The sequence below is a fragment of the Peromyscus leucopus genome, chromosome 22, assembly GCF_004664715.2.
Source record: "Peromyscus leucopus breed LL Stock chromosome 22, UCI_PerLeu_2.1, whole genome shotgun sequence".
NCBI classification, from domain to species: domain Eukaryota; kingdom Metazoa; phylum Chordata; class Mammalia; order Rodentia; family Cricetidae; genus Peromyscus; species Peromyscus leucopus.
In genome coordinates, this window is record NC_051081.1 from 18,482,337 (window position 1) to 18,507,849 (window position 25,513).

Genomic DNA, 25,513 nt, shown 5'->3' on the forward strand with positions numbered 1-25,513 from the left:
TGACAGAGAAGCATCCAGTCATTTGTGTACACACTGCTTTATTGTAACAAAGCAACTTGTACACTTCAACATTTAAAATGAGCAGCTTTTTCCTTCCAGTGAAAAATAAAACAAAATAAAAATAAAAATAAAGCTACAACATAGAAAGAATGTCAACTCCAAATAAAACACTAGAGGAGCTGCTAATTCTCCCATTAAGTGGCAGGGCTCAGGTCATCATTAGGAGAGAAGTTTATTTTAAAAGTGTCAATTTAACCTGCAAGGATGTCCATTAAACATCACAATTAAACATGCCAAAGGAGAAGCCATGTTGTCAAAAATGTCCACTTAACACCCCCCAGACACCTCACACTAACCCTTTGATGGCCTTCTATACCTCTTCCTTACCCTTTTTATTAAATGAGAGAAAGTAGACAGACACGTGTTGGTAAATGCTAACTATATTCACATAGAGACACGGTGCAATCTCTGAGCCCATTATACAGAGAAAGGAAAAAGCTAGAATTCCATGCACTACCGCAGGGGCCTAGCACCCTCCACCCTCACACTCCAGCAGAGCCAAGGGAGCCAGAGAGCTTTTCTTCTTTCCAACAGAACATGGTGATGGTCTTGACTCCACAGTTTGATACAAGAAAAGGATAAAAATGAATTTAGAACAGAAAAGTGGAGATTCTTTTCCCCTTGTATCTTGCTCAAGGCATTTCCTCCAAAATAAGTTGAGAACCACGGTGCTGAGAAGAGAGAGACCTCAAAAACAGGGCAACTGAGCACAAGAGAGATTGGGAAGGGTGACTACAATTTACTCCCAGGGACTGGAGAAAATTAAAAAAGAGAAAATAAAAAAGAAGGCTGGAATCCATCAGTCTTCTGTGCTAGTCACCCTAATCTTCATCATCATCTGCATCTTCTTCACCTTCATCCTCATCCCCTTCTTCATCAATATCTTTCAACCATTCCTCTTCTTCTTTTTCACCACCACCACTACCACCTCCTCCTCCTCCTCCTCCTCCTCCTCCTCCACCACCACCACCACCACCACCACCACCACCACCATCTTCTTCTTCTATCTCTCCTTCTTCATCATCCATATCAGGAACCAATAGTAAGAGATTTGGCCAAATACCATCTTTGATGACCTCTCCTAACTCATCTGCACCTGCATCTGAATGGTCAATAAACTGGTAAAGAAGCTCTCTGGCTCTTCTTGCTGCTTCTTCCTGGGCCTTAATCTGCGTTTGATTTGAGTGTTTCATCAAATTCTTTCCAGATTTCCATTTGATTTCAGTGGATTTGAAGATGGGTCACCAGCTTCACTAAGATGAATTCTTTGGAGGGAACTTTATTTTCAAAGTAAGGATTTTCATCAAAATAAAAATCTATTCTGTGACCTGATTTAATGTCTTCCAATTCTGTCACCTCAGCTCTAATCAAATAATGGAGAGCCTCTTAGTCTTTCTTCCCAAAACATTAGTGACGGCCCTGCTCCAACTGTTAGGAGTCCCACAAGTGGACCAAACTACACAACTGTCCTATATATGTGGAAGGCCTAGGAACTCCCATGAAGGCTCCCTGGTTGTCAGTTCAGTCTCTGTGAGGTTCTATAGTCCCAGGTTAGTTGATTTTGTGGGTTTTCTTGTGATGTCCTTGACCTTTCTGGCTTGTTCAATTTCTCCCACCTCTCAGCAGGATTCTCTGAGCTCTGCCTAATGTGGGGATGATTTTTTCCTAGTTCCATCTATTTGCCTGCAAATTTCATGATGTCATTGTTTTTAATAGCTGAGTAATACTCCATTGTGTAAGGGTACCACATTTTCTTTATCCATTCTCCAGTTGAGGAACATCTAGGCTGTTTCCAGGCTCTGGCTATTACAAATAAAGCCACTATGAACATGCCACTATGAGCAAGTGTCCTTGTGGTATGATTGAGCATCCTTTGGGTATATGCCCAATAGTAGTATAGCTGGGTCTTGTGATAGATTGATTCCTATTTTTTTGAGAAACCACTATATTGATTTCTAATGTAGCTGTACAAGTTTGCAACTGCCACCAGCAGTGGAGGAGTGTCCCCTTGCTCCACATCCTCTCCAGCATGAGCTGTCACTTGTGATATTGATCTTAGTCATTCTGACAGGTGTATGATGGAAACTCAGAGTCATTTCCCTGATGGCCAAGAATGATGAACATTTCTTTAAATGTTTCTTGGTCATTCGAGATTCTTCTGTTGAGAATTCTCTATTTAGATCTGAACCCCATTTTTTAATTGGATTATTTGGTTTTTTGATGCCTAGTTTCTTGAGTTCAATATATATTTTGGAAATTAGCCCTTTGTCAGATGTAAGGTTGGTGAATTTCTTTTCCCATTCTGTAGGCTGCCATTTTGTCTTATTGACAATGTCCTTTGCCTTATAGAAGCTTTTCAGTTTCATGAGGTCCCATTTATTAATTGGCTATTTTAGTGTCTGTGCTACTCAGTGGTATTCTGTTCAGGAAGTTGTCTCCTGTGCCAATGCATTAAGGCCATTTCATACTTTTTCTTCTATCAGGTTCAGTGTATCTGGATTTAAGTTGAGGTTTTTGATCCACTTGGATCAAGGTGATATGTAGTGGGTTGCCATTCCAGTTTTAATCTGGAAGTTCCAACCCCCATTGAGGCTTCGACAACTGTCACACCTACAAGGCCGGGTTAAGGGAGGATTATTGTATATACTTGTAAACAAATTTAGTAAAATAGCAGCCTTAGATAATTTGCACTGTAATTTACACTGTTATGGATTCTTATATGTTGATACAAATGTAAACTATTTTTATATTCCTGTTTAAGATAATTTGTATATTGATACAAATACAGAACTATATTTGTTATAATGTACATATATTTCTAATCTTATTTAAAATATTTGTATATTGATGCAAATGTAAATTTATATGTCATACTTTATGTTCTACTTCTGTTTAGGATATTCGATATATTGATATATATTTAAGATTATTGTCATATTGCATATTATACTATATATTCCTATCTCTGTTATAAATATCTTGTGTATTGTCACAATTTTAAAGTCATCATTCTTTACCATACATTTGCTTATAGACTGTTTACCTTGTTTACATGAAGCCTTAGTCCTTAGGTTATTTCGGTAGATAAGACTTATAGATTTATAGTCACCTATGCTTGTCATCTCTATAGCTGTAACATGCCATTTACCTATGCTCTATTCTTCTCTGGATTTTAGTATGTGTTTCTTGCTTGATATTGTTCGAATGGATTGTAGTTCCATCTTATCTAGGTCATTATCCCTCATTATTCCTGGACAATATTTGATAACCATTCTTTTGTATATAATCTTGTATTAGGTTAGAACCTTCTTATTTAGACAAAAAGGGGGAGATGTAGTGGGTAGCCATTCCAGCTTTAATCTGGAAGTTCCAACCCCCATTGAGGTTTTGGCAACTGTCACGCCTACAAGGCAGGGCCAAGGGAGGACCCTGGAGACCCGAGATCGGGATGGGTCAGCGCTCTCTCTGTTTCTGGACCCTGGAAGGTGGAGGTTGACCAAGCAAAGTTCCAGAGAACACCGCTGGACTGTGATACACCTTCCCCAGACCCCGCGACCTACCTATCCCTTCATTTGTAAGTTACCCACTAAATAAATCTTCCTTTTAACTACGTGGAGTGGCCTTAATAATTTCACCAATAGTAATAGACATGGATCTATTTGTATTTTCTACATACTGACATCCAGTTATGACAGCAGCACCATTTGTTGAAGATGTTTTCTATCTTCTGTTGTATAATTCTGACTTTTTTTTTTAATCAAAAATCAGATGTCCGTAAGTATGTGGATTTACATTGGGGTCTTCAATTCAATTCTATTGATCCACCCATCTGTTTTTATGCCAATACCATGTGGATTTTATTACTATAGCTCTGTAGTAGAGCTTGAAATCAGGATGGCTATACTTCTGGAAGTTCTTTTATTGTACAGGATTTTTTTTTAGCTATCCTGAGTGTTTTGTTTTTCCATATGAAGTTGAGTATTGTTCTTTCTAGGTCTGTAAAGAATTTTGTTGGGATTTTAATGGGGATTGTGTTAAATCTGTAGATTGCTTTTGGTAAGATGGCCATTTTTATTATGTTAATCCTACTGATCCATGAGCACAGAGGATCTTTCCATTTTCTTATATCTTCTTCAATTTACTTCTTCAAAGACTTGAAGTTCTTGTCATACAGAAAACATTTTAATTCTAAGGTGACACTCTATCAGTGAAAATTACTGTGCAAAATCCCTCCCTGTAGTGTATATTTTCTCTGTCTTATTTTAAGATTTTATCTTTGTTTCTGGTTCTATGTAAATTAGTCACTATCTGGTTTTTGGTGCCATTCGTTTGGGCCTATATATGTGTGTAGGGTATGCATGTATGTATGGGCATGGGTGTGTGTGTGTGTGTGTGTGTGTGTGTGTGTGTGTGTGTGTGTGTAGGTCAGAGGTTGATGTCAGGTGTTACTTTCCATTTAGCATGCTGAGGCAAGGCCTTTTTGCTTGAACCCAGAGCTCACAGAATTGGCCCATTTAGCTAGCCCACTTGCCCCAGGATTCTGCCTCTCCCTTGGATTACAGGCAAATGGCCACACCCACCAGGCTTTCCTTTGTGGTTTGGGGATCTGAACTCTGGTCCTCATACTTGGGCTTGGCTAGTGCTTCTCCTGCTGAGTCTTCTCCCTTTTCCCTACTCACAAGGTTTATTTTGCTTGGACTTTGTTGAAACTTTGGTGTCTGTAGACTTATAGTTTGTATCATTTTGGGAATGTTTTGGCTACTACCTTCTCAATAGTATTTTTGTTCTCTCTTTCCTCCAAATAAATTTGCTTTGTTTACTTACTTTGCTGACATTTTTTTTTCTCCCATGGCCTTGAAAGTTTTTTTTTTTAAGCTTATGTCTATTTTTGTTTGTTTGTTTGTTTGGGCTACTTAACACAAGCTGTAGTCATCTGGGAAGAACTTGAACTGAGAAATTATCTCTATCACATTGACTGTAGGCAAGTCCCTTAGAGCAGTGGTTCTCAACCTTTCTAATGCTATGACCCTTTAATACAGTTCTTATATTGTGGTGACCCTCAACCATGAAATTATTTCCTTGCTACTTCATAACTGTGATTTTGCTACTGTTATGAATTGTAATGTAAATATATGTATTTTCTGATGATCTTAGGCGACCCCTGTGAAAGGGTCATTCAACCCCAAAGAGGTTGTGACCCACAGGTTGACAACTGCTGTTCCAGAGCATTTTCTTGATTTATTATTGATGTGGAAGGAAAGGAGGGCCCAGCCCATTATGGGTGGAGCTACCTGTGAGCTGGTGGTCCTAGGTTCTATAAGAAAGCAGGCTGAACAAGCCATAAGAGTAATCCAGTAAGCAGCACTCCTCCAGGGCCTCTGCTTTAGGTCCTGCCTTGAGTTCCTGCTCTAACTTCTCTTCCTGATGGACTATAAGCTATAAGATTAAATATACCCTTTTCTTCCCAAATTGCTTTTGTTCATGGTGTTTTATCACAATAATATAAAACCTAACAAGACAGCCTAAAACAGGTAATTGTTTTGTATATGTGTATTTGCAGTGTGATGTTTTGATCTAATATATGTATCCATTATAGAAAAATTAGTCATGCTAGTTAGTATGTCTATTACCTACACAGTTTGTCTTTCAGATGTGTGGTGAGATTATTAGAAATCAGTTTTAACGGTGCTGAAATACTTGATTAATATGCAGTCACCAGGTTGTGTAATAAATACCCTACTAAATTTGATGCTTCAGTCTTAACTGCTTTGTGTCCCTTAATCCATGTCTCCCATCTTTTCCATCTCATTTCAGACATTTCTGTGGTATGCCATCATTTCCGTTTGTGAAACTGTTTTCCTTTGGATTGAAACTCTTCCTCTTGGAGGGATGAGGGAGAGCCATCAGATCACAAAACTCACAAGAGACTCACAAGGCCTTTCCTCCAGGAGACTCTTGAGTGGTACAACTGCCCGCAAGTTGCCGCATCATCTCCAGGGATACAGGCTTCATGAGTCATCATCCCTCATTTTAGTATCCCCCCACCCTCCACCACCCATTCTCCTGCAAGTAAGCCCTCTCAGGCTATTCACCAAGCTGGATGTGGATGGAATTGTTTGTGTAGTCTGTCAGTATACTCTCTGGGATAAATGGAATTAGTCTCCCCAGGAGAAGTCGCACCGCACCTGTTTACCCTGTCTAGTGTTTATTTTTGGACACTGAGGTTTTTATGTTTAGAGTTTGACTTGAGTCTTTTCCGCACTTTGCTATCTCTGCTTAGTATATTTGGCCCTTCCTTTTGGCTTCTTGGGTGTATATGGTTCTGTTCATTATTTTAAGAGTTTTGCTTGCATTTTATGTATGTTTCTATTCAGTTTATTCCTCGTTTTGTATTTTCCTCTTTTTTTTTTTGCATGTAATCTTTAAACACTTCAAACTCCAGACATTATGAGTTTTATCTTTTTTAGGTGCTGTATACTTTTGGTTTTTCAGGACAGGGTTTCCCTGGCTGTCCTGGAACTCGCTCTGTAGATCAGGATGGCCTCTGAACTCAGAGATTCGCCTGCCTCTGCCTCCCGAGCTGGGATTAATGGAATGTGCCACCACTGCCTGTTGTTGAATATTATTTTAACTATGTAAAGATGTGTTATATTTGTTTATGCTGTGGAATATTACTTTAACTGTGTAAAGGTGTGTTACATTTGGTTATGCTGCATTTGTTTAACAATGTAAGGATGTGTGTTTAATTATGTAAAGATGTGTTGCATTTATTTCACCTTGCCTGCCTAAGGCACCTGATTGGTCTAAGAAAGAGCTTAATGGCCAATGGCTAGGCAGAGAAAGGATAGGCAGAGCTGGCAGTCAGAGGGAATAAATAGGAGAAAGAGGAGAAAAGAGAGAGAGAAGAGAAGGAGAAGGAGAGGGACACAGCCAGGGCAAGAAGCCAGGCAGTCAGACATGAGAAGCACTGGACGTAAGATATATGGAAGGAAAGAAAAGTAAAAAGCCCTGAGGCAAAAGGTAGATAAAGAGAAACAGGTTAATTTAAGAGCTAGCCAGAAATGAGAATAAGCTAGGCTGAGCATTCATAACTAATAAGAAGTCTGCATCATGATTTGGGGGCTGGTTGGTGGTCCCCCACCACCAAAAGAAGAAAAAGCCTGGTACAACCACCCAGCTACTTTTGGATTCTACAAATGTTCTGGAATTTTAGCCTAGGCTGTAATTACATGACTTTAAAGTAGTCTGATAGTATCAAGGTTTCCTTTAGTTAGGAGGGAGCATGGGGCCTTTTGAGGACTGTCACAGGCAAAACATCTTCCCAAGGTGAAACCCTCTATACTAACAAAAAACTAGGGAGCAATTAGAGAATGGGCTGAGTTCTGCATAATTTTCAGCAGTTGACCTCCATCTGGAAAACTGCCCAGGGCAGCACAGTTAGTAGATGACAGAGCTGGGATGTAAATCCTGACTGTCCCAGAGTCTGAGTTAACCACTTTGGGGTAGGTAACTCAGATGGAATATGGTAAGTATGTCTTTTTGTGAACAAGCTTCTGCAAGCTCTGGTCCTCATTAATCTGCGGTTTTCCAGATGGAGGTCAACAGCCACAGCAATGCTCAGAATCTAATCTCGTCTTACCTTTATCCTCTTTACAGGCAGGTCCAACCTCACTGCCTTGTGCCCTTTTGAAACTTTCTTGGGTCATCAACAAGTTTGACCCTTTGAGTATTGCTTCTAAAATAGAAGTCGGTTTTTAGGCAAGGCAGTTGCTGTGGAACAATCCTTCTGTACACTGTGAATATATATTACTCTCATTGGTTAATAAGGAAACTGACTGGCCAATAGCTGAACAGGATAAAGTTAGGTGGGAGAGCCAAACTGAGAGTGATGGGAAGAAGAAGGGCAGAGTCTCCAGAGTTGCCAGAGATGCAGAGAGAAACAAGATGGACATGCCATACTGAGAAAAAGTACCAAGCCACATGGCAAAGCATAAATAAAAATATGGGTTAATTGAAAATGTAAGATTAGCTAGTAACAAGCCTGAGCTATTGGCCCATTATTTGAAATCAATTTAAGCCTGTGTATGTTTATTTGGAAGCTGCTGGTGGGACAGAAACTTCCACCTACAGGCAGCCCTTCCTGGTCTAATGTTTTGTAGGAGGCTCAGGTAGGCTCAAGACTGAGCCTTTTCCATCCCAGACCACAGCCACTTCCAAGGAGAAACCAAGAAGAACTATTGCTAACAAAGTTCTCAACATTGGGTTCTGAGCAGGAATCAGCTATGAACCGGAAAGACTAAACAACAATGGCCACAACCAAAGAATAAGGCTATTTAAATTATTTAGTTGAGGGCCAGGCATGGTGGCACACATCTTTAATCCCAGCACTGGGAAGCACAGGCAGATGAATCTCTCTGAGTTCAAGGCCAGCCTGGTCTACAAATTGAGTTCTAGAACAGCCAGTGCCATGCAGTAAGACCCTATTTTAAAAAAACAAAGACAGAACCCAAATTATTTAGCTGACAACTTTAAAACTATGCCTAAATATAGACAACTTCCTAGGAGGTGAATCCAGTCAATGTTTTATAGAATGCCAGGAAAACATATCAGCCATATTATCTGTATTTATTTGACTCTATCATAGCCTTGTCTATTTATGCCAGCTATTTATAGGACCTAAGCATAAATAACTTCTGTTAATTATAATTACATAGATACAAGTCTATAAAAAATACCAACAAAACTCTCCACCACAATGAATTGAGGTGCTGATCTAATTAATTCATTTAATGGAATGTCAAAATAACTTTTGGGCTCAGAAAGCCATTCCAAATTTGTAGCTTTTGTTTGAAAACTCACAATTTTAGTGGCAGTATATGACCTAGAACAGCTTTTGGACAACCTCCACAAGTCTTTTCCACCCAAGAGTAAGTATTTTAGCTCAAGTTTAAAAGGAACAGACAATATTTGGCTAGAGAGTAAGGGCTGGTCTATTTGTTATTTATACCACGAGTTTGTTTCTCTTGCTCATATGTTTTAAATCAGGAATCTGAGAACTCCTGGCTTTGTTTTCCCTGGCATCATAGGGCTATTCATCCTGGTGCTTGGCAGAGAAATGAGTTTGGAGAAATTCACTGCCCAAATTTCTTAGCCTTCTGGGGTTAGGCACAAAGCAGGTGCTCTTGGGATATTTGTGGATTTTCCAGGGTACGTTTATAAGGAGGCAAGAAAATGCCTCATTTCCCAGGGTCTACCAGCACCAAACCTGTGTGTTACCTAGGTCTTTTCAGCCCTCTGGGACAGATGCTGACACTTGGCAATATGAAGGACCAACAGCTGGAGATTAGGAAGCAAGAGCCCAGGCTCTGGAGAGCAGGCTATGGGCCTCTACCTGACTCCCTGCTTTGCATACCAGAAGTGGTCTCTTTACCAGGTCCAGCTTTGCATCCTGGAGGATGGGCAGCTTCTCTCGCCTTTCAAGACTCTCAAGATTATACTTCCTTTGGTAGCTAATGTTTTAGCTGGGGGTGCCTCCCAAATGTGTTGGGAGTGTGAGAAGCAACCACAGAACTTTGATCTGTGTAGGTGAAGGACCTGCCTTCACCCTTTCCAATTCCTCTAGCACAGTGGTTCTCAAACTTCCTAATTCTATGACCCTTTAATTCAGTCCCTCATGTTGTGGGGACTCCCCTCCCCACAAAATTATTTCACTACTACTTCATAACTGTGATTTTGCTGCTGTTATGAATTGTAATGTAAATATCTGATATGCAGGGTATCTGATATTCGACCCCCAAAGGAGTCTCAACCCATGGTTTGAGAACCACTGGTCTAAAGTGTTGATCGTCTTGCTAGAGGAATGCAGCTGTGGATGTCAAGTAGTCTGCAGGAGCTTCAGAATCCTTGGACTCTCCAGCAATGAATGGCAGATACATGGCTCCATAGTTCGATCTACTTGCTGGCTTCAGATTCAGGGTTATCAAACTGCAATTTATCTTATCTGATGATGTCAGCTCCCAGCCACGGAAGGCAGTCACCTTCCCCAAATACTTTACTGTCTGAGCGGGGCCTCTGTCACCTGCATGTTTTGTGAGCCTCTGTCACCTGCATGTTTTGGTGCAGGGCCTCTGTCACCTGCATGTTTTGGTGCAGGGCCTCTGTCACCTGCATGTTTTGGTGCAGGGCCTCTGTCACCTGCATGTTTTGGTCAGGCTCTATCACTGCTGTTTTGTGCCTCTATCACCTGCATGTTTTGGTGTGCTACCCCCCCCACACTTCTTTCCCACTCCCTACAACCACCTCTCAGGCTGTGCCTCACCTTGAGGCTGTGGCACATTAAATCCAGTCTCCTAACTGGTGATTGCCCCCTGTTCTTCGGTCCCCAGGATTGCTCAGTTTTAATTAACAAATTCACTGTCAAGATAGCACCCCGCCACTGCCCTCCACGTCATGCGGAGAGACAAAACAGGGCTTCTTTCTACACTGCTGACCAGCCCTTCAGGTGAGTCAGCACTTGTCAGAGGGATCAAAACACTGAATCTGAGGCTCGGGGTTGTGTGCTTGGACGGAGGAGATGAACATGAATCTGAGTCTCTCTGTCGGAGTCTCCTGGCTTTCCTTTGCGTGTCTGTTTTTTGTTTTTTTTTTCAGAGCCTCGTGCATTCTAAGTTGGCTTCAGACTTGCAGTGTAGCTGAGGATGACATTGGGATTCTGATCCTCCTGCCTCTACCTTTCAAGCGTGGAGACTACAGGGATGCACCACTGTGCCTGGCTTTTGGCGTAGTAGGAATTGGACCCAGGGCTTCATGAATGCTAGGCAAACACCCAACCAACTGAACTACATCCCTATTCCCTTGGACATGCTACAGATTTTCTTTCTCTGCCGGATTCTTATGTTGTTATGAAATCCATAGACAACAAAGAGTGAGGAAAGCAGAGATTTCATACAGCAAAACCAAGCTCTTGGCGCCCTAGAGGGATCTGAAGATAGATTGTCAATGAAGAAACTGCGTCTTGGAGTTTTTAGGGCTTAAGGAAATGGGTCTCATTGGTTTGTTTATATGCAAATTAGGTGAGAAGGTAAGTACCAATGAGGAACAGGTTTGCCAAACAGAATAGAATTCTCAATTAGGTCCCGGGCTCTTCCTTCTCCTTTCGTCCCCTGATGTTACAGCGGGTGTGGGGGAAGGGAACTGAGAAAATGGGCCTTTCATTGTCTCAAGGCCTGGGAAGCAGGGGGAAATGAACTACTTACAACCATGGGTTTTTGTCAGGATCAGAGTCTCTGTGTTTGGTTCCTGACTGTAGAATGTTCCTGGTCCTTGGTTCATGTAATAGAAGGACACATTTCCATGGTAGCCATCACCCTGGTCCTTACTTGTCTTATTCTAAGGGTCTACCTACCTCTTACCTCTAACAGATGTGTGCTGTGGAGCAATCCTTTTGTACACTCTGAAGATGTGTGACTCTCATTGGTGTAATAAAGAGCCAACTGGCCAATAGCTAGACAGGAAGAGGTTAGGTAGGAGAGCCAGATTGAATGAATGCTGGGAAGAAGAAAGGCGGAGTCACCAGGGAGATGCAGAGGAAGCAGAAGATGAACACACCATATTGAAAAAAGGTACCGCTACCTGGTAGAGTGTAGATAAGAAATATGGGTTAATTTATGATGTAAGATCTAGTTAGTAACAACCCTAAGCTATCGGCTGAGTATTTATAATTAGTAAGAAGTCCCTGTGTGGTTATTTGGGACTGGGCTGTCAGGATGGAAAACCCCCGTTTACAGATGAGGCTTCTGCTTCCCCTCCCACCACTGGGAGCTGTGTGACTTGTCTGCTGCCCACATTTAGCATCTTTCCATTGTTCTACTAGCACTTTTGTGGATTTCCAAAGTTCTTCCTCTCTCTGTTCTTGGAATATTCTGTCTGTTCTCATACTGACTCTTCTCCTTCACTGGGCCATGCAGACACAGCTCCTGTTCAGCATCTCACCTGGAAGTAAGATAAATCAGTCATGAATGTAATATTCTGAAACAAACATTCTGGCTTTGGCAATATTCTTTGCAACTCCATCCCTTTGGCAGGCTTAGAGAGGAAGCCTCCTATCCATGTCATCGGAGGTCAGCTTCAGTTCTGAACCCTGGATTTCAATTAAACACACAGATTTTGTGAGTGAAAAATAAATGATAGTTAAACAACCAAAGGGACACAAGCCTCTCTTTAGAGCATGTCTTCTCCCTCTAAAACTTCAGCAAAGGATCATGGTTATCAAACTATATAAAAAATAATGAAGAGTCCGAACCCAAAGCATCTGATGGCTGTCCTGTCCACCAGGAGTAGACAGGAACCTATATATACAATATAGGAAGCACACCCAGGCAAGACATTTTGAAGATGCTACAACGTTCCCAAAGTATGCAGAACAGACACCTGTTGGTCTGGCAGGCTGGCTTTGGGGTGTCGGTAGAAACGACAGTGGACCACCTGTGGTGATATTTTATCCAAGTCCCCCAATAAAGCTTATCTGAGGATTGGAGGAAAAAGCCAGCCACTATATTAAACATAGAAGCCAGGCAACAGTAGCACATGCCTTTAATCCTATCACTCGGGAGGCAGGGATCTGTCTGGATCTCTGTGAGTTCAAGGCCACAATGGGAACAGAGCCAGGCATGGTGGCACACGCCTTAAATTCCAACACTAGTTAACCATAAAGTTCTAGAGGTCTGTACAGACAGCCAGGAAGTGACAGAGCTGGGCAGGAAGAGGAAGTGATGTGGCTGGGGAGAGAGAGAGGAAATGAGTTAGCAGAACAGAAAGGAATATAGGCATGGGTATACAGGAAGTAGCTCTCTTTGGTAGCGAGGTGTCGGTGAGGTGAGGTTGGCTTGTGGCTTGTCCTATTCCTCTGACTCTGTTTTTTATTATTATTATTATTTATTAATAAGACCATGTAGCAATTCATCTACGGAGTCCCTTCTTTGTGTCAGGCATGGGTTCAGGCTCCCAGCAGTGCCCAAACTCTGGGAGTTGGGTTGCCATGTCTGTGATGCAGAGGAGGAAAGTAAGCCAGGAACTACTTTGTCCTCCAGACTCAGGGATTCTAACAACAAGGTTGGGGCTCAACTCTTCATTTCAGTTTTCTGTCCCACGGTGGCCCCCAGCACCTGCCTCCCAGCTCCCTGGAGGCAGTTAGTTGGAAGTCAGCAGACATGAAGATCACCGAGGATGGACCGCCTCCCCCCATTAGATTCAAGCCCCACCCTCTGCGTTCCTTGTAACACAGTGATTCTGTGAGTGCCAAATAGTGTGGTAGAGGGCAATGTCCTAATTGCTCCTGCTCAGAATTTGAGACGCCATGTGAAGAAGGAAGAAAGCATGACATTTGTCCTCATTTAAAATGTGAAGGTACCATATTAAAGGACAGTTACCACTTAGACAAAAGGCGGAAGGCTTTGTTGAGGCCTGCCAGGGAAGGCTCTTTGCCCCTGGTGAAGCATGACTATTCACAAACTCATCTTTTAGTTTCTCTTTCTCTCTTTAAAATCTGCTTCACTGCATGATATTTGGTCAAAGGAATGAGATCTGGATCCCTGGTCCTGGGTGGAGACATGGTTTTCTGAGTGGCCAGGGAAACTGTAAGGTTGCTATTTAGCAAGTGGCTTTCTGGTAAGAAGAAAGACATACCAGTGTCCCTTAAGAGTTAATCCCAGGGCTGGAGATATGGCTCAGTAGTTAAGAGCACTGGCTGCTCTTCCAGAGGACCTGGGTTCAATTCCCAGCTCCCACATGGCAGTTCACAACTGTCTGTAACTCCAACTCCAAGGGATCCAATACCCTCATACAGGCAAACCAATGAACATGAAATAAAAATAAATCATTAAAAAAAAAGAGTTAATCCCAATGGGCCAGTTAGTAACCTGGACAGGAAATGCCTTAGGAAAACTCTTCTAGGGACTTTAAGAAATAGTGTAAAGCTTGTCTAAGAATGCCAGTTAGTGCCAGGGTCTCCTTGGGCATCGTTCCCTCTCACTCCTTGGGTGTGTACTGCACAATGGTCTCTACTATCTTTTATGGCTCCACGAGAGTGGTTTTCTCTGCAGCGGTCCCTTTGCCCGTGTGAGAACGCCTTCACTCCTCCGCAACGATTCTCTCCATCTTCTACACCACACTTGGCGCCTCTCATCTTAAACCTTTTGAGAGATACAGAGCGGGGAGCAGGGAAGCAGAGACCTGGGCCCAGCAACAAGACCTGTGACGTGTCTTATTCTCAGAGCCCCCCCCCACACAGTCTTTTGTCTGTGCTTAGTGTGGAGCTGAAGCTCAGAAACTCTGATATTCTCTGGACACCTATCTGTCTGTGTGCGAACACTATCATTTTTTTTTTCATTACTTTTTTTTTCTTTCTTTCTTTTTTTTTTTTATTTTTTTTACAGATCTAGTGCTTTTTTTCTGTTTATGTCTCATTTCGTTAGTACAGATGTGACCAAATTGTCTTCTGGAAGTATTCACAATGTACACTTCCACCAACAACATAGAGTGCCTGTCTGCCTGTGTATCCGATTCCCAGCTGATGAAATTTTATTGAGGTATAAAATCCTTGCACAGAAGCACCCAAATCAGAAGTTTTGGGGTAGGTGAATTTTCCCAACGTGCAACACAAAGCCACTAGTTCAAGTTACTGAGCATGAATGGAGTCTCAGGAGCTCCTTCCTGTCCCTCTTTGTCACCATCACCCTCCTGCTCAAAGGTGACGATCACTGACTTAACACCGCTGGCTAGTTTCAGCTGCGCTAAACTTTTAGGGTTCATTCATAAGACCCGTAGCGCTGAGCGGTTTGGAAATCATTGGTGTTCTTGCTGCTGGCCTGCCGTTCCTTCGCACTGCTAGGCGCAGACAGGACAGCTCATCTTCTTGCTCTAGTGATAACCTTGCAGGTTGCTTTCAGCTCAGAGTCACTGGAAATAATGCTGCCAGGAATGCCATTTTTTATTAACCAATTTAAGTTAGGATCTGAAGCACTGGGTTTCATTGTGATGTTTTCGCCCGGGTGCGTTGTTGGACGTTCCTGTGTTCGCCACTCTGCTGTCCTCTCTCGTCCTCTCTGTCCTTCCCCCTGACAGCCCCTGACGTCGGTCCCCTTCTGCTCTCATGTCACCCAGATACGCACCTAGATGCCGCACACGAGAGAAAGACGCAGTCCTTGTCTTTCTGCTCGCCCTCTGCCCGCCCTTGCTCTTTCCCCTTCCTGTTCATAGCCCGTTTGTCCCAAGTGCCCTAATTTCATGTCACACATGTGTGCTCATGTACACACGTAGAATAGTTCCTATTGTATAACATGAGAGAAAATGTAGGATTTACTGTCTTGAGTCTGGTTGCTTTCGCTTGACAAGATGATGATCTCCTTTCATCCAGTTCCCTGCACATGATATAATTGTATTCTTCTTTAAGGTTGAATAATACCCCAGTGTGTGTGTGTATGTTTGTGTGGTGTGTGTATGTTTGTGGTGTGTGTGTGTGTGTGTGTGTGTGTGTGTGTGTGGTGTGACATTTTATTCATTCCTCTGTTGAAAGTTATCTATCTTGTGTGTAGTACGTGTGAATATGCATGTATCTCTGCAGTATGTTGATATATATGGGTGTAAATAGCATATATACTCCATACTGGTTTCTATAGCATAGTTAATGCACACTCCCACCAGCAGTGATTCCCATCACTTAGTGTTACTTTTCTCTTGACAACCATCCTGACTGTGTCTGATACAAGGCATTTTCTTAATTTTAGTGGTTGATGGGGGAGGGCCCAGCCCATTGTGTGGTCCTGGGTTCTCTAAGAAAGCAGGCTGAGCAAGCCATGAGGAGCAAGCCAGTAAGCAGCACCCCTCCATGGCCTCTGCATCAGCTCCTGTCTCCAGGTTCCTGCCCTGTTTGAGTTCCTGTCCTGACTTCCTTCAGTGATGGACAGTGATGTGGAAGTAGAAGCCAAGTAAACCTTTCTCTCCCTGAGTTTCTTTGGTCACGATGTTTCATCACAGCAATAGTAACCTTCACTAAGACAAGTCGGTACCAGCATGGTGGGGTATTACTGTGACAGACCTGACCATATTTTAAGGAGGACTGTGAAAGGTCTTTGGAACTTTGGGCTAGAAGAGCCACTGAGTATTGAGAGCTCAGTGGGATGTTTTGTTGCAGCTTTGAAGATAAAAATGTTGATAGCAGTGTGGATGATGGAGGCCTGTCTTGTGAAGTTTCAGAGGGAAGCAAAGACTCTTCCAGGCCATGTGTGTGGAGAATCGGTGGTTCTGGTCAGCTGGGGCTGAAGAATCAGCAGTGATTAACAAGAGGCCAGAACCACTAAGGTAAAACTTTTATATTACTGGGATAATTGATGCTGGTCGACTGGAGCTAAGAAATTAGCAGTGATTAAGAAAGGACCAGCACCACTGAGGTGAAGTCTTCTGGGAAGTGTTTCCTGAGAGTCAGCACATAGAAGCTGTGTTCCAAGGGCAGCCAAGGCTGTACCTCATGTAGGTAGCAAAACTTGGCAAGTAGCCCAGGTGGTACTGGTTCTGAGGGCTTGAAAGAGTCATGGAGAGCAGCTGAGGCTTGGCACTGTGAGAGGCCAGGAGAGGCCATTGGTGCAGGTGCAGCCTCAGTGGCAGTTGAAGACCCAGGACTGAAGGGCCATGCAGGGACGTTGAGCCTTGACACCATGAGGAGAGTCTATGAGAAGCTATTGGTGAAAGCGCAGCCCAGCTGCAGCAGAGACCTAGCATTTTGGAGATGCCAGTACCATGGGATGGCCACCAAGAACAGCTGCAGTGGTGGAGAGGGGCCAGCCAGAGCCTAGAAGACAAGCTGTGTGTGCTGCAGAGGGCTGACCGGAGAAGTGACCTAAGTCCTTTGGAAGAGCCCAGAAGATGGTGAGTGAATCCCAGACATTGGACATTGCTTTGATCTGATTGTGACTGTGTCCTGGTATTTCCCTATTGATGTAAGGAAGTATTTATCTTATTTTTTACTTTATAGGAGTCCACAGATAAGGGACTGAATTTTAAAAGAGATTTTGGTTTTTAAAAGAGACTTTGGATTTTTAAAAGAGATTGGCTATTTTAAAGAGTCTCAGCTTTTAATGTCTTTGAATTGGTAAGGACTGTGGGACTTTTAAAGTTATTTAATGATTTTAATGGGAGATCTTGGGGACAGATAAGAAAGGAAGTGTTGTGGCTTAACAGTGATGTGTTTGTGTGTCAAGTTGACAAGGGTCAGTTGTGCTGGCTAGTTTTATGTCAGTTTGACCCAAGCTAGAGTTATCTGAAAGGAGGGAACCTCAACTGAGAGAATGCTTCCATAAGATCCAGTTGAAGGGAATTTTCTCAATTAGTGATCAATGGGGGGCCCAGCTCATTGTGGGTGGGGCCATCCCAGGCTGGTGGCCCTGGGTTCTCTAAGAAAGCAGGCTGAGCAAGCCATGATGAGCAAGCCAGTAAGCAGTTCCCCTCCATGGCCTCTGCATCAGCTCCTGTCTCCAGGTTCCTGCCCTGCTTGAGTTCCTGTCCTGACTTCCTTCGATGACAACAGTGATGTGGAAGTGTAAGCCAAACAAACCCTTTCCTCCCCAAGTTTCTTTGGTCATGGTGTTTCCTCACAGCATAGTCACCCTAAGACATTGACTCAAGTAGAATCTCAATGCAGTTTAATTTGCATTTTTTTTCTGATAGCTAAGGAAGTTGAACCCTTTTCATATATTTATTGGTTATTTATATTTCTTCTTTTAAGAATGGTCTGTGCTATTCATTTGCCCATATATTGACTGGATGAGTTCCTTTGGTGTTTAAGTTTTTGAGTTCTTTATAGATTCTAGGTATTAATCTCCCTCGGGTCTCAGTTGTCAAAGATTTTTTCCCATTCTGTGGGCTGTCTTTATTGTGTTGATAATTTTCTTTGATGCGCAGAAAATTTTAAATTTTATGCAGTCCTGTCTGTCTGTCTGTCTGTCTGTCTGTCTGTATCTATCTATCTATCTATCTATCTATCTATCTATCTATCTATCTATCTATCTATCTATTTGAGACAGAGTCTTACTATGTAGACCTGGCTGTCCTGGAACTCACTCTGTAGTCCAGCCTGGCCTTGAACTCATGGAGCCACCTGCCTTTGTCTCCTGAATATTTGTCAGTTCTTTCACTAATTTCCTGAGCTATTGGAGTCCTATTCAGGAAATCTCCAGTATCTTGATGTGAGCCTAAACTCATCAGCACCCCTCACCCCTTATCCCCCACCCCCCAAGCCTTTTTTTTTTTTACATGAACAATGTATCCATTTCTCATGCACATATCTAGAAGTACAAGAACCAGGTAAGAAGACCTGCTTGAGTCTACAGCCATAGCACCCAGATCATGCCTGATCTTGTCTGATCTCAGGAGTCATGGCTGGGCCTGGTTAGTACTTGCATGGGAGAGACCATGCTTAGGGACTGTTAAGATGACTCTGTGGGTAAAATACTTGCTGCCCACACACAGAGAACTGGGTTCAGATCCCAAGCATCCATGCAGAAGACTGGCCATGGTGGCACGTGTCTGGAATCCCAGTGCTAAGAGAAAGAGACGGGGGAGGGCCCCAGGGGCTCACTGGCCAGCCAGCCTCTCCTAATCAGTGAGCTCCAGGGTCAGTGAGAGACCTTGCCCCAAAATAAACAAGGTGCTAAAGAAAACACCTGATATGAGCTCTGATATCCAGAGGTGCATGCATGTATGCATGCATGCATGCGCGCGCGCGCGCGCGCGCGCGCCGCGCACGCACGCACACACACACACACACACACACACACACACGAGAGAGAAGAGAGAGAGACAGAGACAGAGACAGAGAGAGACAGAGAGAGACAGAGGGGGCGGGGACTAAATTAACTGCTTAACTGGTCCCACCAATTGATCCCTTTACTGGTGATGAAGGGGAACTCCACTACATCTTCTGTAGGATTTGGTGCTGGTGGCCGTTTCCAGCTTTAGCCATCCTGGAAAGTGGTTTCTCATTCCATTAGCACTACTGAGTCATACACTGAACTTAAGCATTACTCTCTGCTCCAATTGTCCATAAAAATGTTTTTGTTGTTATTGTTTTTTCAAGTCAGGGTCTAGCTATGTAGTTCTGACTGTCCTGGAACTCTGTAGACCAGGCTTTGAACTCACAGAGATCTGCCTGCCTCTGCTTCCCAAGTGCTGGGATTAAAGGCGTGTGCTATTACTCCTGGCAGCTATAAAAATTGTTGTGACATATTTAAGTCTTGTGCCTATTTTCCTGTTGGGCCTTTTTTTTTTTTTTTTTTTTTTTTTTGTGGCTGATAGGAGGCATATTGAAGCCTTTGTCATATGTCATGACTCATCCTGGGGATGGTCTTTTCATGCCCGAGGAGCCTCATCTGCTTGCTGGTCCTGAACATGTCATGCTCATCTGTTGGAAGCAGTATCTTTTTACATTTTCCCCTCTGTGAATATGAATGTTTCATTTGTAGAGTAAAGAGCTAAGGCTGGTTTTCTGTATGGTAACCCTTCCCACATCACTCTATGGCATCAGCCTTGTCGTAGAGAATGTCTGGATAGGAGTAGGTCATTTTCGGACTGTTTTGTTCCATTCTATTGGCTCACTTTTTTCCTTACACAATGCCATACTGTCAGAATTACCGTGATTTTAAGTAGGTGTGTGTGTGTGTGTGTGTGTGTGTGTGTGTGTTGTGTTATACAGTGTGTGCATATATCTGAGTTTGGCATGTGTGAGAGCTCAGAGGATAACCTTGGGTGTCGGTTCTTACCTTCCACCTTATTTGAGGCGGAATGTCTTTGTTGTTCACCGCTGCGTTCGCCAGGCTCACAGCTGCTGGGGATTCTCCCATGTCTTCCGTTTCTCAGTACAAGCATGGGGATTGCCGATACGTGCTGCTGTGTCTGGGTTTATATGGCTTCTGGGGATTCAAACTCAGGTCCTGAGCTTTCACATCAAGCAGTTTACCCACTGAACGATCTCCTTAGCCTGAAAGGAAGCTTAACACACGGTAGTATAAATTCAACAGCTTTGTTCTTCCTCAGTGTCCTTTCTGATGCTCTCTGCTGTATTTCCACAAAATTCTTAGATGAAGTTTTTTCAGATTACTAACACGTGTGCATACACACGCACACACACACACACACACACACACACACACACACACACGACTAAACTAGAGTTTGAGTGAAGCTGTACTTAATGCCTGAATTTGAGATAACTGACATCTCAAAATATGTTAGTCTATGAACATGGGAGAGCTCTTTATTTTGGTATTTTGTTTTTCTTAGTATTTTTAAAGCTCTTTATTTAGCTTTCTTGTAGAGCCTTTCACTGTTTTCTTGCTTTTCATTGATTAGTGTATTATAACGCATTTAAAATGGAACTTTTCAATTACTAGTTGCTGTATATAAAATGCAATTAATTTTGTGTGTCGTAGTGAATCTAAATTCACTAATTAATCACAGTGATTGAACAGTAGGTCCTTTTGTATTTTGTATGTACACAATCATATAAGTTGTAAATAATGATATTTTTCCATTTATAATCTCATGCATTTTTCTTTTACTATAGCATTGTTTAGATCCTTTAATATATGTCTATAATATTATCAAACATATATTGAATCCTTATCCTCTTTTCTGTTTTTTTTCTTTTTTTTTTCGAGACAGGGTTTCTCTGTGTAGCTTTGCGCCTTTCCTGACTCACTTGGTAGCCAGGCTTGCTCGAACTCACAGATCTCCTGCTCTGCTCCGAGTCTGGATTAAAGTGTCACCTCTGCCCGGCTTTTTTTTTTTTTGAGACAGGGTTTCTCTGTGTAGTTTTGGTGCCTGTCCTGGATCTCGCTCTGTAGACCAGAGCTGGCCTTGAACTCACAAAGATCCACCTGCCTCTGCCTCCTGAGTGCTGGGATTAAAGGCGTGCACCACCACTACCCGGCCTTACAATATTCTTTTCTAACAACTTCTAAAACCCTTGGAATTTTCAGAATGATGAGAAGCTATTGTGTGCTAAGATGATTGGTTACCTGGAGGACCCTAGATAATTTGAGGATTGGGATTGATCCCCAGAAAGACTAAGGCAGGATTAGTTAGTAAGGACATTCAGCTCCTCAACTCTCATGAAGGGAGAAGTACAGAAGGTTGATGTTACGGTTAATAACTTAATAATGACAGAGTAATGAAGCTTCCATGAAACTCCAAAAGGATAGGTTTCAGGGAGTTTTCAGACAGATGAACATGTTCCAGGAACATCGGAGTTCCTAAAGGGGTGGGGAAGCTCTACCCCCTGCCTCGCTGGGCATCTGGCTGCTCACCCATAGCTTCTCTGACTTCTGTGGACTGTGCTAGCCAATTAGAAGTGGTGTCTGTGACTTGCTGCTGGCATCGGAAGCGGAGGCATTTCTTGTGGGACCGATAGGTGGGATCCGATGCTATCTCCAGCCCAGAGTGTCAGAAATGAATTGAGTGGTATCTTCTGGGGAATTGTTTGGTTGGTGTGTGGGGAAAACCCTTCCCGGAGTGTGTCAGAAGTGTGAAAGCAGGGCAGGAGAAAATGACCTTGACTGTTCCTGCCTCACTTAAAGCTGAAGCGATATGGGTTAGTGTCTGTGTCTTGTTTCTCTGGGAAAGCTTTCCATTTTGTTGATTTATTTTTCACAGTTAAATGTGAGCTTTGGAGCAAATTTTAATCAGATTGGAGAAGTGAGCCTCTAATTAAAAATAATGCATTCTAAGTTTGCTAAACATTTTCCCCGTGCCTGTTGTCAAAATTTTTTCCTCTGTTCTCTTAATACAGTAAATACATCGACCCATGGTTCTGTGGTAAATAACTTAGCATTGCTGTGATAACTTCAGCTTGTTCACAATGCACCGTCGCCATTTTATCGAAGATAGTTGAACTGATGTGGACGTGATAGTGGCGTCTGTAAGGTATCTCTCCTGTTCGTGCTTGATGAGCTCCACTCTTCAATGTCTCTAGAGCATTTCTCCCTTTTTATTCTCTAAGTGTACTTGAGATAGAGTGGTGGCCCCCCAAGTAGCTGGGAGAACTCAATGCTGAAGACATTTGGAACTGAAGTTTTCCTGACGGGAAACTTTTATTTCAATTAAATTGGCTGGGACTGGAGGGACGGCTCAGTGGCTAAGAGGCTGTAGTGCTCCTGCAGAGGGCCAGACTCGGTTCCCAGCACCCACACCACGGAACTTAGGACCACCCGATAATTCTAGTTCCAGGGATCTGACGCTCTCTGTGGCCTCAGGGGGCACCTGCTAACATGGGGTGCATATAAACTTATACACACACACAAACACACAAATAAGTGAATAAACAAACAAACAAACAAATAAACAGAGGAGAATTCATGTCCATTCTTTTTACTCTTGGTTAATTTGATTTTTCAAAGAGTATATTTTACATAGTGTAGTGACCCAACGTTGATTATATTAACTTTACATTTTAATTTCTGTTACTAATTTGTGCTGACTCTTCCGGATCAATCCTGCTAGCTGCTTACTATCTTCAAAGAACTAACTCTGACTTTGCTGATTCTCTTATTTCTCTTTTCTTTTTGCTATGTTTAAGTACTGTTTGCTTGTTAACTTTTTGTTTTTATTTTGAGGCAGGGCGCTGCTGAGTAGCCCTGGCTGGCCTGGCAATTCACAGTGAACCACCACCTGCCTTAGCCTCCCGAGTGCTGAGATTACAATGCCAGGCTCAACTTTGCAACTTCTCGTTATCAATATGCATGTGATTGGTTTTCAGGCGGCCCTTAATTCTACTAGTCACACTGAAGGCGTTGGCTCTATATGTTTCTCTTTAAGGGCAGCTGTCCCAGGGTCCCAGAAGCTTCAATCCATTGTTTTCCAGTAATTCTTAAGATATATTCCAGTTTTCTTTTGCTTTTCTTGAGATAGCCTTACTCCACAGGCTGGGTTGGCCTGGTCCTCAGGGCACACTCTTCCTGTCTCAGCCTCTATAGAGGCCTGAGATGGCAGGTATGAGCTCTGTTTACTCGCTTACCTGTTCTTATTTTCTGGTGGTGCTGAGGACTGAAACTCTAGGCACCTGAGCATAGTGGACAAGTACCCCACCATTCAGCTCCAGCTCCCAGTGGCTCCCCGATCTCCCTCTTCTCTCTCTCTCTCTGCTTCTCTTCTTTCTTATGATCCATAGGTTACTTCAATACTTAGTGATTCTTAAAGTTACATGTGGTTATTGATTTGTATCATGATTTCACTGTGGTCAGGAAATAGCTTCTGAGTAATTTTAGACTTTTGAAATGCGTTACAGCTTTCTTAGTGCTCATATTGTGGCCATAGGAAATTACCATGTACCCCTCAAAATGCCTATTTTGTAGTTGCTGGGCAAAGGATATTTCAAGTAGCTCTTGTTTCTTGTACTTTAACTTGTTATATTATTTGACTTTCATAGGGATAAAAATCCACATGCCACAATAGTTATCCTTTAAAATGTACCGTTCAGTGGTTTTTAGTGTATTAACATAACTGTGAAACCATGCCTAATTCCACAACATTTCCAAAATTCCAAGGGGAAACCATCACCATGTCCCCTTCCTTTAGCCCTTGGGGGCCACGGATTTACTTTTTGTCTCCATAGTTACTTCTTCTGAACATTTCATCTGAGTGCAGTCATGTGGTACATGGCCCTCTGCTCAGTATCTCCCACTCAGCATATTTTGGAGTTCTTCTGGGTTCCACCAAACTTCAGCACCTTATTGCTTTTCTGTAGTTGATAATATTCCCTCGTATGGATATATATACCCCATGCATCTTGTTTATTCATCAGCTGGTGGCTATTTCGACCATTTCGACTTTGGACACTTATGGATAATGCAGCTGCACACATTTGAGTTCAACATTTCTGTGTGAAAATGTGTTTTAATTCTCTTGGATTTGTGCCTTGAAGCAGAGCTGTAGGATTGGATGGTGGCTCTGGTTAGAAGAGTTTCTAGAGGTTTCCAGCGGCCGGTACCATTTCATAGCCCACCCACAGCGTTATCAACTTGTCTTAGTGGTATGTGGCTGGTACCCCATCGTGGTTTTAATGTGTGTTTCCTGACAATGACAGTGACTAGTGACTAAGTTGATTGATTCTGTGTCTATTCTCTTCAGAAAATGTCTATTCAAGTCTCTTGACCGTTTTTTTTCAACTGGGCTATTTTCTTTCTAGTTGATGGTGTGTAAGTATCCTTTATATATTCTGGAGAAGTGTCTCACGAGATACTGGTTTTGAGAACAGCACCCTCGTTTGTATGGATGAGACACTTTCTTGACCCTCATTTCTTTCCTGCTTTCTCAACCAGTCATGGACAGACATGTGATATATAATCTATTGGGATCGTAGGTTTTCCATTTTTCTTAGTAGTTTATCAGGTATATATATAGTTTTATTAAGAGAAAGCATGTGTAGTATGTGCAAGGCCTTGAGTTTGAACCCACATCACTGCAAATAGAAGAAAAATCAACAGGCCGGTGTAGCATGATTGCACCTTACTAATAAGGGAAATCAATAGGCCGATAGAGCATGATTGCACCTTACTGTTGTGTGGATCCTTTCACTGCTGTGAACCATTGACTCATGTACATAGCTTTTGGTGTTTCTACTTTACTGTCTACCTGATAGGTACTGGTGTGGGTCTTCGGCACTGGTGTGTGGGTCCCGGGCACTGGCGTGTGGGTCCCAGGCACTAGCGTGCCCCTGGTGTAAACTTTTCTTATTTTTTCTTAATTTGGCGTGATGTGTGCCACTTGATGGTGATAGTTGGCTTGCTTATGTTTTATGTAACTACTAATGCATTAAATTGAATCTATCATCTTATCAGTTAGCTTCTATTTATCCCATTATCTCAGGTAGTTTTTCTCTTCCTATTCTTCTGAAAAAAAATCATATGCTTTTAAATATATAATTTAAATGTCCCTATATCTTGTCATATATTACTTTAGAATCCTCCTGTGATTGCAACCAACGTGATTGCAATCTACACCCATCACCTTTGAAGGCCTGACACATGGGTATACTTACTACTTTCTAGATCATTCAAAGGCTGTACCCCTCTTAATTCCACTTCTTTCCACCTTTGTGCTATTATTTACAACATATCAGCCTTACATTTACTTTAAACTACAGGGTTACTGCTTTTTTGGATTTCTTTATTTAATGTTTATGTGTATACTATGCCCACATGTATGTATATGCACCACTGTGTGCCTGGTGCCTACAGAAATCAAAAGAAGTCACCAGATTCCCAGGACCAAGAATTACATATGGTTATCAGCCACCAAGTGGATGCTGGGACTCGAACCCTGGTCCTCTGCCTGAACATCCAGTACTCTTAACTGCTGAACTATCTTTCCCCACAGTTTACTTCCACTTAGACGTGCTCACTTATACCCC

General features: G+C 42.5%; 1 pseudogene; it reads right to left on the reverse strand.

Moving 5' to 3' along the window:
- Nucleotides 1–336: 336 nt before the first annotated feature.
- LOC114709359 lies at nucleotides 337–15,313 on the reverse strand (annotated as a pseudogene).
- Nucleotides 15,314–25,513: the final 10,200 nt, after the last annotated feature.